Raw genomic sequence first — 15954 nt, 5'->3', positions numbered from 1 at the left:
ATATGAGACACCAATGTTTCAGGAGTTTAGAACACAGAATAGGACACATGCTTATATTCGATAACTGCCTCCATTTGGGTTTATGTATATGTTTTATTTTTTAAAGATTAACTGTTTTTTTCCTAAGGCATTGTTGGATTCCAGTGTTTCCTGTCATAGCTATGCAAAGATTTGATTTCAACAACAGCATCATAGCTATTAAATTATCTTGTCATGATTTTAAATCTGTATTTAACCTCAGAATGATCCTAAATAAGTCTGATTTTGTGGTGGCTGTGATTTAAAATTAAAAATATTTTAATCTTAAATTAAGTGAAGTATTTCGAAAGTCTGACAATAATCAGTTACTTTCTACAGTCACTTGCTACTGTAAGGTTAACCCTGCCTGGTTTACTGTGTGTGTGTGTGTGTGTGTGTGTGTGTGTGTGTGTGTTTTGAGGGAGTTAAAGTGGATGAGAAAAGATGGCTGCATGGATGTGCGAGTGGGAATGATAGAGAGCAGCACATGGGATTGCGTGTGAGTTCACTGCTGAATGCGCTGGTCCTGTTTTTGCTGCAATAATGGCAACTCCGCAGTGAAGACACCAGCACGAGAGATGAGCAATAAAATGTAACCTTATGGCCATTTCTGCTCAAAAGTGCAAAAGAAAGTGACACAAACATTGGCAACCTAGACCATCATTCCTATATTAGAAAATGTAAAATTTTGCACTGACTGCTCTAAAATATTAGACACCAATGTTTCAGGAGTTTAGGGCAAATGCTTATTCTATAACTGTTTTTTCCCCCCATTTGGGTTTATGTATATGTTTTATTTTTTAAAGATTAACTGTTTTTTTCCTAAGGCATTGTTGGATTCCAGTGTTTCCTGTCATAGCTATGCAAAGATTTGATTTCAACAACAGCATCATAGCTATTAAATTATCTTGTCATGATTTTAAATCTGTATTTAACCTCAGAATGATCCTAAATAAGTCTGATTTTGTGGTGGCTGTGATTTAAAATTAAAAATATTTTAATCTTAAATTAAGTGAAGTATTTCGAAAGTCTGACAATAATCAGTTACTTTCTACAGTCACTTGCTACTGTAAGGTTAACCCTGCCTGGTTTACATGTTTGAAAATGATTAACAGTTGAAAACATTAGAAATTTATAAAATAATTTAAAAATAATCAAATGTAATCAGTTACATTACTTTAATAATAATTGAAATAGTTACACTACTTTTTACATTTTAAATAGGGTAACTTGTAATCTGTAACCTATTACTTTTCTAAAATATCCTTCCCAACACTGTATATTTACAAAGACTTGTGATGAATGAATTGACAAATCAGAGTCTCCTTTTTATTACTTTATCTTATGTTTCAATATAAAGGATGGTTTTAAATGTCAATGCTGTTACCATATTGTTGTTGTTGTTTTCTGCAGTGAACAGTTGGTAATTGAAAGTGCATTAATATTTGCATTAAATTCTCTTTCTAAGTACCTTTTGTGACCTTGAGCACAAGACTTGTAATGCCAAATTGTGTGTATATTCAACTATATTTAGAAATTAATGTTTATTTATTGATGAATATTTAAAAATATTTCCAAAAAAATTACTATCTACTATCTACTTTATTAACTGAAACGAGAGAGAATGGTTCTACAGTGAAGTAGTGAGTGAAGTTTGTGTGGGATGACAGCGATACAGAAGAGAAGGGGTGTGTTAACTGTACGAGCCGCATGTCAAAAACACATGAAAAGACAACAGTGTTCTTTGTTCTCTTGAGATATGCATGCTTTCTCCTTGACAGACCAGGAAGTTTGTTGTGATACTGTATTCATAAAGGAATAGATGTATCATTCAAAAATGAAAAAACCTCACACTCATGCACATCTGTGCCCATATAAACTAAAGGATACACATCAAAAGGTGTTTTAAGAATTAGATTTAGTAGAGACAATCATTATTCAGCATCTCGTTGTTTCACTATCATGACCTTTTCATGTTCACACTGAATCCAGTTTTATTGTAGTATGACTCCAGTTTTGTAGGTTGCGGGTATCAAGGCTCTCGTCTGATTGCTGCCTTGCTCTGCATGTGTATCTGTGATTTTGCCATTGGGATGATGAGAGGAAGGGAAATGTCAGAGGAAAATTAAAGCGATTTTATTACCATGGCAGCTTCTTTTATGTCTTGCAGACCCGACGCCTGTGCATGAGGGAACCTACATTAGCATAACAAGCAATACCTCCGTGTAGAGGGAGTGAGGAAGAGACAGATTTATTAATTTTATTATTATTTTAGATTGAGTGTCGGTTTCCTCCACTCCAAATTTACCTGCTGGCTGTCTCTGTGGCAGAGGTAAATGAAGTCAATCATGGTGAGCACATCGAAAATTATTTGTGTGTGTGTATGTGTACAACCTCTCTCTCTCTCCTTTCCTTCTTAAACTCACTTTTCTCTCACTTTCCAGAGAGAAGAAAACAGCAAGATTAGTTAAGCACTGGTGAATCTAAAGATCTGTAAAACAGTCACATTTGCAAGCGTATGACGCATTTGCACCAATCTTGAGAACCCTGAGAAGAAAGCTCAAAACTGATGCTGAATATTCATGAAGGAGTTTAGTTATATTCATTCAATGAGAATTCACATGATAAATGCATAATTATGCTTCTAAAAGCCCACTTTAAATGCATTTTAATCCACTCCTGGTCTTTTCTTTTACTCCCTATGCACTTGTCTTTCCAGGTGTTTCATAATTAATAGTTTGATTAAGGCCATTGTACAGCCACAATAAATCTGCTGCATGTTTTTCGTCATTTCAAATATTTACAGCAGGTATTGCTTGGCTGGCGTTAATCAGTCTCAAGAGGTAGAAAGTAACAGTTTTTTATCAGTCCACCTGGAAACAAAGTTGCTAAAAAAAGAAATTTCTAAAATATCTATTTCAAATGAATACTGATCTTTTAAACCTAATATCAACTAAAGAAACTGAAAAAATATATTTTACAGTTTCCACGCAAATATTAGGCAGCAAAACTCTTTTTAACATTTTATAATAAGAAGAAATGTTCCTTGAACAATCAGCATATCACAATGATTTCTGAAGGATCCCGTGACAGTAACAGTATTACTGTTTTTACTGTGTTTTTTATCAAATAAATGCAGCCTTGGTGAGCATAAGAGATGCCATTTAAAAAAATGTTACGGACCCTAAACTTTTGAACAGCAACGTACAATACATATTGACTGAGAAATAATCATATAGTAATAGTACTTATTACCTTTGGACAGGAATTACACAGTTCTATAATCTAATTCAAATAAACTCACCCCTAAACACCACGTAAACTGTTGTTGGTCACTATAGAGTGCATGTCAGTCAGCTGGTTTCTTCCTCTCTAAGGAGGGTTATTGGCTAGAATAAGCTGCAGTATGGTCAGACCTTTTGCTGTTTAGTTAAATGTCTGGCTATGCAAGACTGACATCTTAGTGCCAGCCTGGCTGTGTTGTACTGTATTCCTGCAGGACACTTGGGGCGAGAACAGAGAATACAGATGAGGTGCAACCCGCTTTAGGTGTTTGTGCTGTTGTTTGTCGCTTCGTGGAGGATGATGTCATTAAGGAACAAAAAAACTAACTGGATTGACAGCGAAATTGGGAAGAAGACGACTAAAAGAGACTAAATGTCATTAGTTCCTTTATGTATGCGTGTGTGAGCGTATCTGTATGTGCGGACAAACATAGTAACTTTCCAACTTAAACTTAAACCTAATCGTGCTCACTGTATGTTGTTTATTCTCAGCGTCAGCGATCGCATGTGTTTTCTGCTATTTAGAGCATTGCCACCCACTGGCAGCTCAGATGCTAGCGCAGAGAACCAAAGCTGTCATTACCACTTCAGTGAGCAGTCTAGACCATCTTTAACCCTTTTATGCCTCAGCGGACCAGAACCATTTCAACAACAGCCCTGCACTAAGACATTCATTTTGAAAATGTTCTCCTAAGATGTTTATGGTATATGTTTGTTTCAGTGAATGACAAAACAACATGCATGGTGTTGTGTTGTGTAAGGACTGATAAGGGGGGGTTGCCCCCCTAAAATTATGATTAAAAACCACGCTGTGTATTGTAAATAACAATGTTTTATACTTTAAATAACTTTGTAAGTAATAAAACAACACAAACGCAAATGGGGCAAAAATGAGTTTTAAATTTAGAAACATTTTGAGTTTCCCCCTCCCTTGCCTCACAGTACTTTGGTCCAAATGCCTGCTTTCCTCTTTTACATCACCTCAGTTTTGGCCAACCAGTGGTGCCCCCAATAACGTGATATTTAGCCCCTGGAATGCAAATTTTACCGGAGGAACCCCACCGAAAAACGTGTATTTTACCCCCGGAATGCTATTTTTACTGGGAAACCCCCCTCGAAATGCAATTGGGCTAGTGTTGGGTTAGTTTTGAGTAGCAATTGGGCGGGGTTTTTTTTGCAAAAACCTGGCAACCCTGCATCACCTACACATAAGTCCGGTGAGCGAGAACAAAGTCAATAGTTGTGGAACTCCAGTAAGTAAGGCTGTCAAGGCTATTTTATTCACTTAAATATCGGATGAAGTGATTATTTTTTCTTTAATACAGATGATGCCAATGTATTTTTCAATGAGTCTGCTATTTTAGCAATAATAATGTTACCTGCTTGACAGATGGTAATGTCTACAACGGACACGAGCGCTGTCGCGGCGCAACCACAACAGCTTGAAGTTGTCTAATTTGGCACGGTCTCCCTGCTGCACTAGTAAGGCTGTGTATACTTGTCCTTACAAGTACAATTTAAGCTGTATTATTTGTGTCCCCTTCAAAAATTGCTCTTGAGATATTTTATGTTTATTGTCCCCCCCAACTGTTAGAGGAAATTTACGCCCCTGGTGACCGTGTCCTGAAAAATGTGTGAAATCAGTCCAATGGAATGGCAAGACGTCATGGGCAGGGTGATGTAGAGACCAGGAAGCTTAAAAGCAAATCCGAAACAAACAGCGTTAGCTTCTGTGTCTTCAGCAAGCGCTCTGTGTGTGTCAGTCTGAAATATCTGTTGTTTGTTTGTGCCAGTGCATAGTCCAGTCACAACAATGGTGTGCAAGAAAAACAGGCAGCGTTTTAGATTGTGTGTTCTTCCCTTCCCATGCTAAATAATACGGCTGCAAATACATATGATCGTTGTGTTGTTTGTTTGGGAGCGAAGCACACACAGTCAGCTCTCGAGGGGGCCGACTCTGTGCATTGTGCTCCCCCTGTGAACGCTCCGCTCCCGCTGGGCACACTTTGAGTTTGAGTGTGTCCATGTTTGTGGTCCTTGAGGATCCGGTCTCACTGTTGCTGAGGCACAGCGGTGATTGACACCTCAAAACACTTGCAAATGAGCAGACTGCATTATAGATCAATTGTTTCTCCCTGCCCTCACTACATCATGGCTGGGTATACACATGATTCATGTGGTTTGTTTGGGAGCGGAGTACACACTGTCAGCTCTTGAGGGGGCTGACTGTGCTAATTCATAAAATGTCCCAACGTGTACAAATGTGCACTCTGGAATGTTTAGCTCTGCTCCCACTGGCATTTATTCTTGAGGAAAGAAAGTATTATGCAATATAGAATCAAGTGGCTCAGATCTCGGCAACGCGTGCATAACAGGTCTGCAACAAAATAATGCCGGGGGGAAACTGTGAGCAGACGGGAGGTTCCCTTTCTCTCTCTTTCCTCCGACCACATGTAATCGCATTAATGTGTTTGCAAGGTATTATTCACGATTCTTTTAAATTGGATATATTATTATAATATTCCGCTTAACGTCCAGACCGTGTTTCACTTGTCTGGTTGTTTGGCTGCATTTAATTCAGATGAATTAAATGAAAATAGTCATCTGGCTTTGAGAAGTTTAGATGTCTATATCAATTTAGCTGAGGGATTGGAGACGGGCCTCTATGATTAAAAACCACGCTGTGTATTGTAAATAACAATGTTTTATACTTTAAATAACTTTGTAAGTAATAAAACAACACAAACGCAAATGGGGCAAAAATGAGTTTTAAATTTAGAAACATTTTGAGTTTCCCCCTCCCTTGCCTCACAGTACTTTGGTCCAAATGCCTGCTTTCCTCTTTTACATCACCTCAGTTTTGGCCAACCAGTGGTGCCCCCAATAACGTGATATTTAGCCCCTGGAATGCAAATTTTACTGGGAAACCCCCCTCGAAATGCAATTGGGCTAGTGTTGGGTTAGTTTTGAGTAACAATTGGGCGGGGTTTTTTTTGCAAAAACCTGGCAACCCTGCATCACCTACACATAAGTCCGGTGAGCGAGAACAAAGTCAATAGTTGTGGAACTCCAGTAAGTAAGGCTGTCAAGGCTATTTTATTCACTTAAACATTGGATGAAGTGATTATTTTCTCTTTAATACACATGATTCCAATGTATTTTTCGATGAGTCCGTTATGTTAGCAATAATAATGTTACCTTCTTGACAGATAGTAACGTCTACAACGGACTTGACCGCTGTCGTGGCGCGAGCACAACAGCTTTAAGTTGTCTAATTTGGCACGGGCTCCCTGCTAAACAAATAGTAGTAAGGCTTTCCTCTATGTATACTTATCCTTACAAGTACAATTTTAGCTGTATTATTTGTGTCCTCTTCAAAAATTGCTCTTGAGAAATTGTATGTTTATTGTCCCCCCCCCAACTGTTAGATGAAATTTACGCACCTGTCCATGAGCGATTACTATTGAGCCCTTGAGCAAAGCACTTAACCTCGGGTTGCTTTCAGGGGGACTGTCCTAGTAATAAGTTAACTGTAAGTCACTTTGAATAAAAGTGTATTTTGCTAAATGACTCACTTCATAATAACTGAGACAAAAGCACAATTTCAAAATTAGTCAAAATTGAATTTGTTACTTAGTCTATAATTTGTACTCTGACATCAAAACAGTACAAAACATAAAGCAGATGCCATTTTAAAGTAAAATTGGCTAAAATGAATGATTAGCATGACAAAATATTGATTAAATTAAAATATATATTTGTCAAAAACTATGACTAAAACACTAATAATAAATACTGTTCCACAAAAATGAATTACAGTAACTGAAATCAGTTAAGATTTAACTGCATGTGGCATCAAATGCTGTCATGTGATCATCTTCTGCAGCAGGTACCACTGTCAGAGTAAAACAGCTCACATAAAGATGTCTGAAACTTCACCTTCCTGGCACGTTTTAGAGGAAAAGAGAAGTGTATATAGTGTATATACATTTGTGTGTGCGCGTGTAACATGACTGCTATTTGAGCATCCGTCTCCAGCTGTCACAGCTGGGTGTGATGTTCCTGGGGTGACATCCCCCCTTCATCTCCCCTGTCACAATCCCATCTCTCTGTCTTGCCTGCACTTACTTTCTTTTTCCTTTAACGAGAGGAATGTGTCCATCACGACTTATTCCAATCCTCTCTCCTCCTTTCATTTCATCACCCCACTGATGTGCTTTCCTTGTCACTAGCTGAACATTCTCTGTGTGACTCTTGGCTGTGAAAATATGCAGACCTATTAATAAGCAGATGCGTGACACACAGAACAAATGTAGAATTACATGCATTTGAACAGCATACTTTTGCTAATAGCTCACACAATTATTAGTATTATTATTGGGCTGTGGTAGCCTATTAAACTGCGCTGGTAATTGAAAGGTTGTAGGTTCAAACCCATCAAGAGGCCATGAGCAGGACGCTTAAAACCAGATAAATTCAGAAAGACTGAACATGTAATAAGTAGTGACGTTTCTACAGCAAATGCTGCTTAAACAAACTGTTTAATACAGTTAATGTTTATATACATTGTGTTCTACCATTAAAAAGATTTTGAATATTTTGAAATGTTATTACAATTTAAAATAACTGATTTCAATTTGAATATATTTTCAAATGTAATTTATTCCTGTGATGGCATAGCTTTATTTTCAGCAGCCATTTCTCCAGTCTTCAGTGTCACATGATCCTTCAGAATTGTTTTTTAATGTGCTTGATAATATGGTGCTCACGAGACATTTCCTCCATTTATTATGGTACATTTGAGTACTTTTTTCACTTTTATTCTCATTCATGTCCTTACCAATAGCAGATGAGAATGAAGGTGGAATTGGAAAATCTAGGCCAGTAATCATTTTTAGATATGAGACTGTTATATATTGATTTAAGTAAATTTATTTTAATATTTGTAAAAGCAAAACTCATAAAATGTGTGTTTGACACTGATAAAATATGACCAAATTCAGCTTCATATTGTAATAGTATTGTGCATGTAAACATGGTCAAAGCTCTTCATAAAATTTTTCAAATGAAATACCATGGGTAAAGAGAGGCTCAATGCCCTCGCTATGATTTCAAATGAAAATGAATTCATGCATGAGCTGCCAGATCTCAATAGGAAAATCACTGCCAAGTTTGCACAAATGAACAATCAACTTCAATTTCTCTTTATTTCAAGTGAACATTTCACTCTGATTTCATCCAAATGCATTTCAAGTTATTGCTTTTAAAGTGTTTTTAATAATTTGTCTTTTGCCATTGTTCAGTTGATTTTGGTTTTGTTCATCAGTTATGAGATAATATAAACCACCGTAGGCCAATGTGGATATTTCCATTGCTTAATCTACATTCAGTTTTTGATTACTATGAAATAACTAGTGTCATTTGTGAATAACTCATACAGGGTTAGTTAGTCAGCTAATTGTCTGTACCCTACCAGGAAAAAAAAAAAAAGCCTGGAGATGCCACTGGTTATAAGTGTTGCTATGGTTACAATCATCAGCTAAATGACTAAATAGTAGACTTATTACTATTTCATCCATTCTGTTACGAGTGTCAGTTTCTGAGGTCCTGAAGGACATGAGCTAAAATGCTGGAACAGCGTAGGCTTTTCACAGCTGGTAGAGGAAGAACTGAAGAGTGAAGCGAATCTGCCACATGAAGAGCACAGCAGCAGTAGCTACAAATGGAAAGTGAGTGATAACAAAGGGGAAAGGTGAGTGTGCCTGTTCATCCATCTTAGTGTGCTTGTGAGTGTGTAATGCCGGCATGGGTGCTTGACTCCGTGATTGATTGCTGTCAGGTTTTGATTGTATCATTATGCTACTCTCATTCAGTCATTTATGTCTCATTTCAGTAAATAAGCGGCACGCTGTGGAAAATATGCACCAATGATGCACAGGGGTCACTTGTAAACACATATAATGTTAAAGCGATAGTTCACTCAAAAGTCATGCTGTTCCAAACCTATATGACTTTCTTCTGTGGGTCACATAAGATAACATATTTTGAAAATGTCTGTATGGGCTATAACAGTTGAAACAAAATATCTGCCCTCGTGTCACATCATCCTCATTAACTAAAAGGAAAAGATGGATATAAATGACTGGCCTAGTTGGCAGGAGAAAGAAATAAAGAGGAAATATAAGAGGCTAGTTGGAGGCAGGAAACCAAAGAAGTTAGTTAATAAAGAAATTCACCACAGGGACCAATGGTATCCCATCAACACAGATTAAACCAACAGCATCTGATGGGACAGGCTTCATTTCCCAAATCAGCAAAGGTGCTTTTGTACGTCAGAAAGACCAAGAGAAAGAGTCCAGGTGTTTGAGATTATAGGTCTTCAAAAACAGTCTCTATATCCACAATCATTTCATTATTTATTAAGAAAATGACTATTGATGTAGACGCCTGAGTCACTTTGAGGCTAAATTAGTTCCTGGTCTCAGTGGACCCAGAGCTATTGACTGAAGTGTGTGTTACAGAGGATGATATTTTTCTTATAGGTTTGCTTAGTCTTAATGGAGTTTGCAAAGCTTTAGGCCCTCAAAAACACATGGGATTCGGTTTATTGAGGTTCTGAGTTAAATCAACACAATTCCTCGAATGGAGACGATGTGTGGGGTGCTCGTGTGTTTGTAAATTGCAGGATGTTGACTTAGTGAAGCTGAAAAATTGGTTGCATTTTACAATGTCTACACAGGTTTGACAGGTTGCACAGGTTAGTTTTCACTTCAAGCAAAATACCTAAAAATATCAAATGGATTTAATAGTAAATACCATTGTTATTTTAAATGTTTTCATAAGAAGTCCCTTGTGCTCACCAAGGCTTCATTTATTTGATCAAAAAAATTAGTAAAAACAGTATCATTGAGAAATAGTATTGCAATTTAAAATAACAATTTCGTCATGGCCTAATGGTTAGAGAGTCGGACTCATAACCCAAAGGTTGTGGGTTCGAGTCTCTTACCGGCAGGGATTGTAGGTGGGGGGAGTGAATGTACAGCGCTCTCTTCCACCTTCGATACCACGACTGAGGTGCCCTTGAGCAAGGCACCGAACCCCACAGCGCTCTCTTCCACCTTCAATACCACGACTGAGGTGTCCTTGAGCAAGGCACCGAACCCCCAACTGCTCCCCGGGCGCCACAGCATAAATGGCTGCCCACTGCTCCGGGTGTGTGTTCACGGTGTGTGTGTGTGTTCACTGCTGTGTGTGTGCACTTTGGATGGGATAAATGCAGAGCACTAATTCCTAGTATGGGTCACCATACTTGGCCACATGTCACGTCACTTTCACTTTTTTACTTTAAAACCATTAATATATTTATTGACATATCACTTAAGACGTACTGATTTAAAATTATTATTAAACTTTATTTTGGAACATTTCTTTATTGCACAATGCACATTTCTTAATATTATGCCTAACATGTGTTTTAATATTATTACTAATAAGGATTATATGATCCCTGTATAATATCAATCTTTAAATGCAAGATATTTAAAGTGTACCAGTTGCAATAGTTCCACTTTTGCACAATCAAATATACTTAAAGACACAATATGTAAGATTTTTGCAATAAAATATCCAAAAACCACTTGCACAGTGTTATGTGTGTATATATTTCAAGCAGTTGTGTACTTACGTTATTCCAAAAATTACTAAGAATTTGTAAATCCAGAGAAATTCCCGTTTTAAAAATTGGCTCGTCCCTCTTCCTCCATGGTCATGGTCGCCTATCAATGACGTAATATTCGACCTATCCTTGGTTTTCACTTGTAGAAGCTACAAGTATGGACAAAAATGCCGCTGCACAGTTAAAGTAAATGAAAAGTGTTGACTGCAGCATTAAATTTATATGCTCAATGTTGAATCATGACTCGTACAGTGTTCCGCATTATAATAATTCACACACGAGTCTGTTGAGCTTATGAGTGCAATGGCCAATCAGAGGCGTTCAGATGAGTCATCGCTGAAACGTTGTTGAGTGTGCGCGCGTGCTGACAGGCTGACTGAATTCAGCTCACGAGATTTTTGCAATAAAATATCCAAAAACCACTTGCACAGTGTTATGTGTGTATATATTTCAAGCAGTTGTGTACTTACGTTATTCCAAAAATTACTAAGAATTTGTAAATCCAGAGAAATTCCCGTTTTAAAAATTGGCTCGTCCCTCTTCCTCCATGGTCATGGTCGCCTATCAATGACGTAATATTCGACCTATCCTTGGTTTTCACTTGTAGAAGCTACAAGTATGGACAAAAATGCCGCTGCACAGTTAAAGTAAATGAAAAGTGTTGACTGCAGCATTAAATTTATATGCTCAATGTTGAATCATGACTCGTACAGTGTTCCGCATTATAATAATTCACACACGAGTCTGTTGAGCTTATGAGTGCAATGGCCAATCAGAGGCGTTCAGATGAGTCATCGCTGAAACGTTGTTGAGTGTGCGCGCGTGCTGACAGGCTGACTGAATTCAGCTCACGAATTCTCTCATCATAAACAAGTGCAGATGTATGTATGATGTAAGTAAGCGATTCATTCATCAGTGTATAGACAGCTTTACTGATTATAAGGGGAGTTTTTTGAAAGTGCTTAATCTCGCGCTAGACTGAAATCAGTCATAAAGTTCTTTGACAATGTAAATGTTCTTTGCTCGCTTTCTCTGTATAATTTATTCGCTGTTTGAATAACTACGGAAGGTACAGGTAATTCATTACCTCATCTGTGAACACGATTCGTGAATTCCATACATCTCTTAATAGTGAAAACGACGTCTCCCATCGTTCCACCCGTCTTCACAGCGTCATCAAGCTACGTCTTCGTTATTGTTTTGAACATGCAACTTCTAGCGGCGAAAACTTACATATTGTGCCTTTAAGTATATCTTTAGTTGGACCTCAACCCTACTTCCACACAATTAAAGTGCATTAAGCACAAAATTAGTTGTTTCAATTTAGCAGACTTAAGAATGCCAGTTTAGTATACCAAAAGTTCAATTGCAGGGTATTTTTATTAAGCACATAAATATGTAAAAGTATTCGTAGTTTACGTATTTTAGTACGTATTCGTATTTTAGTATTACGTATTCGTATTTTAGTATATATATTTTTGACTAGGGTAGCTACAGCAAATTTTAAGATTACAGATTTATTGCTTTATTCATTCTTTCTCTTTTCAAGTAGTATTAGCAAGATGGCTAGCGAATGAGCTGACCTGCTTTAAAGGGATTTTGCTGCTACTCACTCCTGGACTCTCAGCATATGCAATCAAGCTTCTGCAGCTGATCCGGGCACCTGCTAACTGGCCAATATTCAACATTCATAGATACACGCAGCACCTGAGCTCCACACCCTACACTGGCTTCCATCCCTGCTTGGATCAAGTTCAAAACCACTGTCTTGGCATACAAAGCATTTAACAGGCAAGAACCACTTTACATACAGCTAAAGCTGAAATCATCCTCTTTGGCCCAATATGTTTATGTCATCCACTCTCAAATCTGTGCCTATGGATACTGCATAACATTGCATAATGCATTAATAATGTAGGGCTAATGATGAATTAACTATTAACCGGTACATAAGAAATACATTACTGTGTGGTTTTTATTAAATACTACAGAGGGAAAAAACGTTTTTATACACACTCCCTTTAGACTTCTCATCTTAACACACGTATTTACAAACATCTCCCATGGAGAACCAAACTCTCATTATCATCTACAAACACTCCAGTATAAGTGTACACAGTTTATGAGCTCCACACTTTTTAGGATTCACAGTTGAGTCAGTTTAATCAGATGTGCCATAAAACATGAAAATGCAGTCACATGGTGCATATGAAAAAACTGAGTGACAGTTCACATGGATCACTATGAATGGAGATAACAGCATCTTCTCCATATGGATCCCCTGCCTAAAATAGCTGACACAGAGCAGAGCTTCAGTAGTTTAGCCCGTTGTTTCTCAACCCAGCAATTTGCAAACCATGTATGCATAATTTATGTACATATCCAGGGCTACCAGGAATGAAAGCAACAGTTGTGCATTTATAACCAAATGCATTAAGTGCTACAGTATTTCAACAGTTTTATAGTAAAAAACTTCAAATACAAGCCAAAACAACAGATAATTTCCATAATAATAATAGTTTTGGTGTTTTAATTAGCAGTTACAATGTCTGGATGATCTGGCAGTGTACATCTATTAAAAAAACTGCTATTTAGTCATCATTAGCAATGTACAACCCTTAAAAAGGAGCCTCTAGTAAGAATATGTGCCAGTGACAAGCACAAAAACGTATACATATAGCCTACTAAATTTAAGAAATACCGCACAAGCAAGACTGCTTTTGTTTTAAATATCTCAAGACTGTGATTCGGCCGTAAGCAATAGGCCACAGGCCAAGTGCCACAGGTAATTTTAAACAGTTAAACAGACAAAAAATTATGTTTATTCACTTACATTTTAGTCATGATACAGCAGGTTATTTTGTCTCTTTTTTTCCTCTGCCAATTAAATATATATTCCAAACGAAAAACAAAAACAGAATTAGCTGCTATTCATCTCTGAGTAACATAGCAGTGGTGTTTTGTTCCTGAATGAATCAGTGTTTTTGAACAAATCATGTGAGTAAATGATTCAGTGACTCACTCATAAAGACAGTCACTTAGCACCACCTACTGGTGTAACTATCTAGCATGAAGTAAAATGGCAGACAGACAGTATGTCTGGAACAAATCCAGACAGGTAGATTGATACAAACAGAGAAAAGTCCCAGTGATGTCAGTCCCCTTAAAACACTGTTAACACAACCAATCAAATTAGAGGACCGGAACTAACTGTTATACAGTATAGTAAAGGTCAATCCTACACACACATACTGTGATGATAAGAATGTTGTCCTGCTATGTGACTCTAACCTTGTTGCAAAGTTTATTGGATGCCCATAACCTCATTTTGCCTCCGATATACGAACGAGCACCGATTTGCCTCCGATGTCGGGCATTTGTCGGCGATTTCGCAAAACCTGTCGGCGAGTGAAAAATCGGGCTAAAATCGTGCAGTGTGAACTCGGCATAACTCATGTTAATATTTCAGTTCTGCTTTTACTTAAATTGTTGTGCTGAGAATATAATTTGTAAGGGAAAATGTATTAAAAATCAAGAAAAAAAACAAAATATGAGGCCTTTTCACTAGTGGTCTCAGACTTTTGGACCCCATGTTATGCATTCAGAGCTTTTGCATTAAAATGGAAGTAAAGTTGTTTCTACACCACAGGAAGAATTTAAAAAAGAAAAAGAAAAAAAACAGATGAATGGATAAGGACACCTGGAGAGAGCTAGGGTAATTATGGACACATTTTCATGAAGCTCTTTATTCATGCTGAGTCAGTCAGTGCTGGAAATCATGACTGCTGTGTGTGTTTTTACGGAGCTCGATTTACTGCCAGCAAACCACATTGGCCTTTGATACAAAAAAAAAAGGCAACAAAAGCTTAGCCCTTTAGTATAGCCTTATAATGTGCATGACAGTATACGTGTGTGTGTGTATAGGTAAGATTATATATAGCTGAGATGTTTTAATGTTTTTAAAAATCTCGTATGCTCACCAAGGCTGTGAAAAATAAATATACTTAAATGTATTTGAAATATATTTATTTCATGCTAAGTATATATTTACAAATGTATGTACTTACTAAAAATACCCTATAATTGTACTTTTGGTATACTAAACTGGTTTACATAAAGTCTGCTAAATGGAACAACTAATTTTGTACTTAACGCAATTTAATTGTGCGGAAGTACTGCTGAAGTCCAAATAAAGATATAATGAAGTATATTTGATTGTGCTAAAGTGGAACTATTGCAAGTATACTTTAGGTACACTTCAAAATATCTTGCATTTAAACACCAGTATAAATCAAAGATCATACAAGGTCCCCATCAATAGGGACATTAAAACACATTTTGGGCTTAACGTTAAGAAATGTGCATCGTGCACAAGTAGTACTCCAAATAAAGTTTAATTATAATATTTATTGCAGTAGTCTATAGTTCAGCATCACACACCATGATATGGGTTCAAATGAGAGCCCATTTCTCTCCAAAACGGTGCCAGTTTTAGCGTTTTGCATAAAGAAATAAGAATAACTAAACTTGATCATTTATGTTACAATTTTAACATAAATGCACATTGTTCTAGAAGGATGGCAAATTCATCCCATACCTTTTACACATTTACTCAAATTGTTATGCTGATAATAGAATTTGTAAGGAAAAATGCATTAAATAGCGAGGTATTTCTGGGGAAACTTTTTCAAAGGAAAACACACACACACACACACACACGCATGTCTCTTTGCTGAGCCGCGGCGGTCTCAGTGAATCAGCAGCATCCACAACTGAACGGAACAAAAAGTGTTGAACTTGAAAATTGTTTATGCGCCAGTACATTTGCTAAATGAAGGCAGATTGTATAAAATAGATTTTTTTTTTTAAGTTTATTAACGAGCTGCAGTTTTATTACATCACGCGCTGGCACAGATGCAGTATATTAACGCCACGGGTCATCAATAAGGTGCAGATTGGTCCTCAATTTGTGTTTCC

General features: G+C 37.2%; 1 long non-coding RNA gene across 1 annotated transcript in view; it reads left to right on the top strand.

Moving 5' to 3' along the window:
- Window positions 1–6646: 6646 nt before the first annotated feature.
- LOC107747313 (uncharacterized) overlaps window positions 6647–15954 on the top strand; it is a 15467-nt gene continuing 6159 nt past the window's right edge. The window contains exons 1-2 of the long non-coding RNA XR_001640790.1: window positions 6647–6658; window positions 14116–14119. This is a non-coding gene — a long non-coding RNA (uncharacterized LOC107747313). The remainder of the gene's footprint in view (window positions 6659–14115; window positions 14120–15954) is intronic.

Source organism: Sinocyclocheilus rhinocerous, unplaced genomic scaffold, assembly GCF_001515625.1.
Source record: "Sinocyclocheilus rhinocerous isolate Xijiao unplaced genomic scaffold, SAMN03320098_v1.1 scaffold2033, whole genome shotgun sequence".
NCBI classification, from domain to species: Eukaryota; Metazoa; Chordata; class Actinopteri; order Cypriniformes; family Cyprinidae; genus Sinocyclocheilus; species Sinocyclocheilus rhinocerous.
Note: the sequence above shows the minus strand (reverse complement) of the source record. Positions and strands in the feature narration are given on the sequence as shown.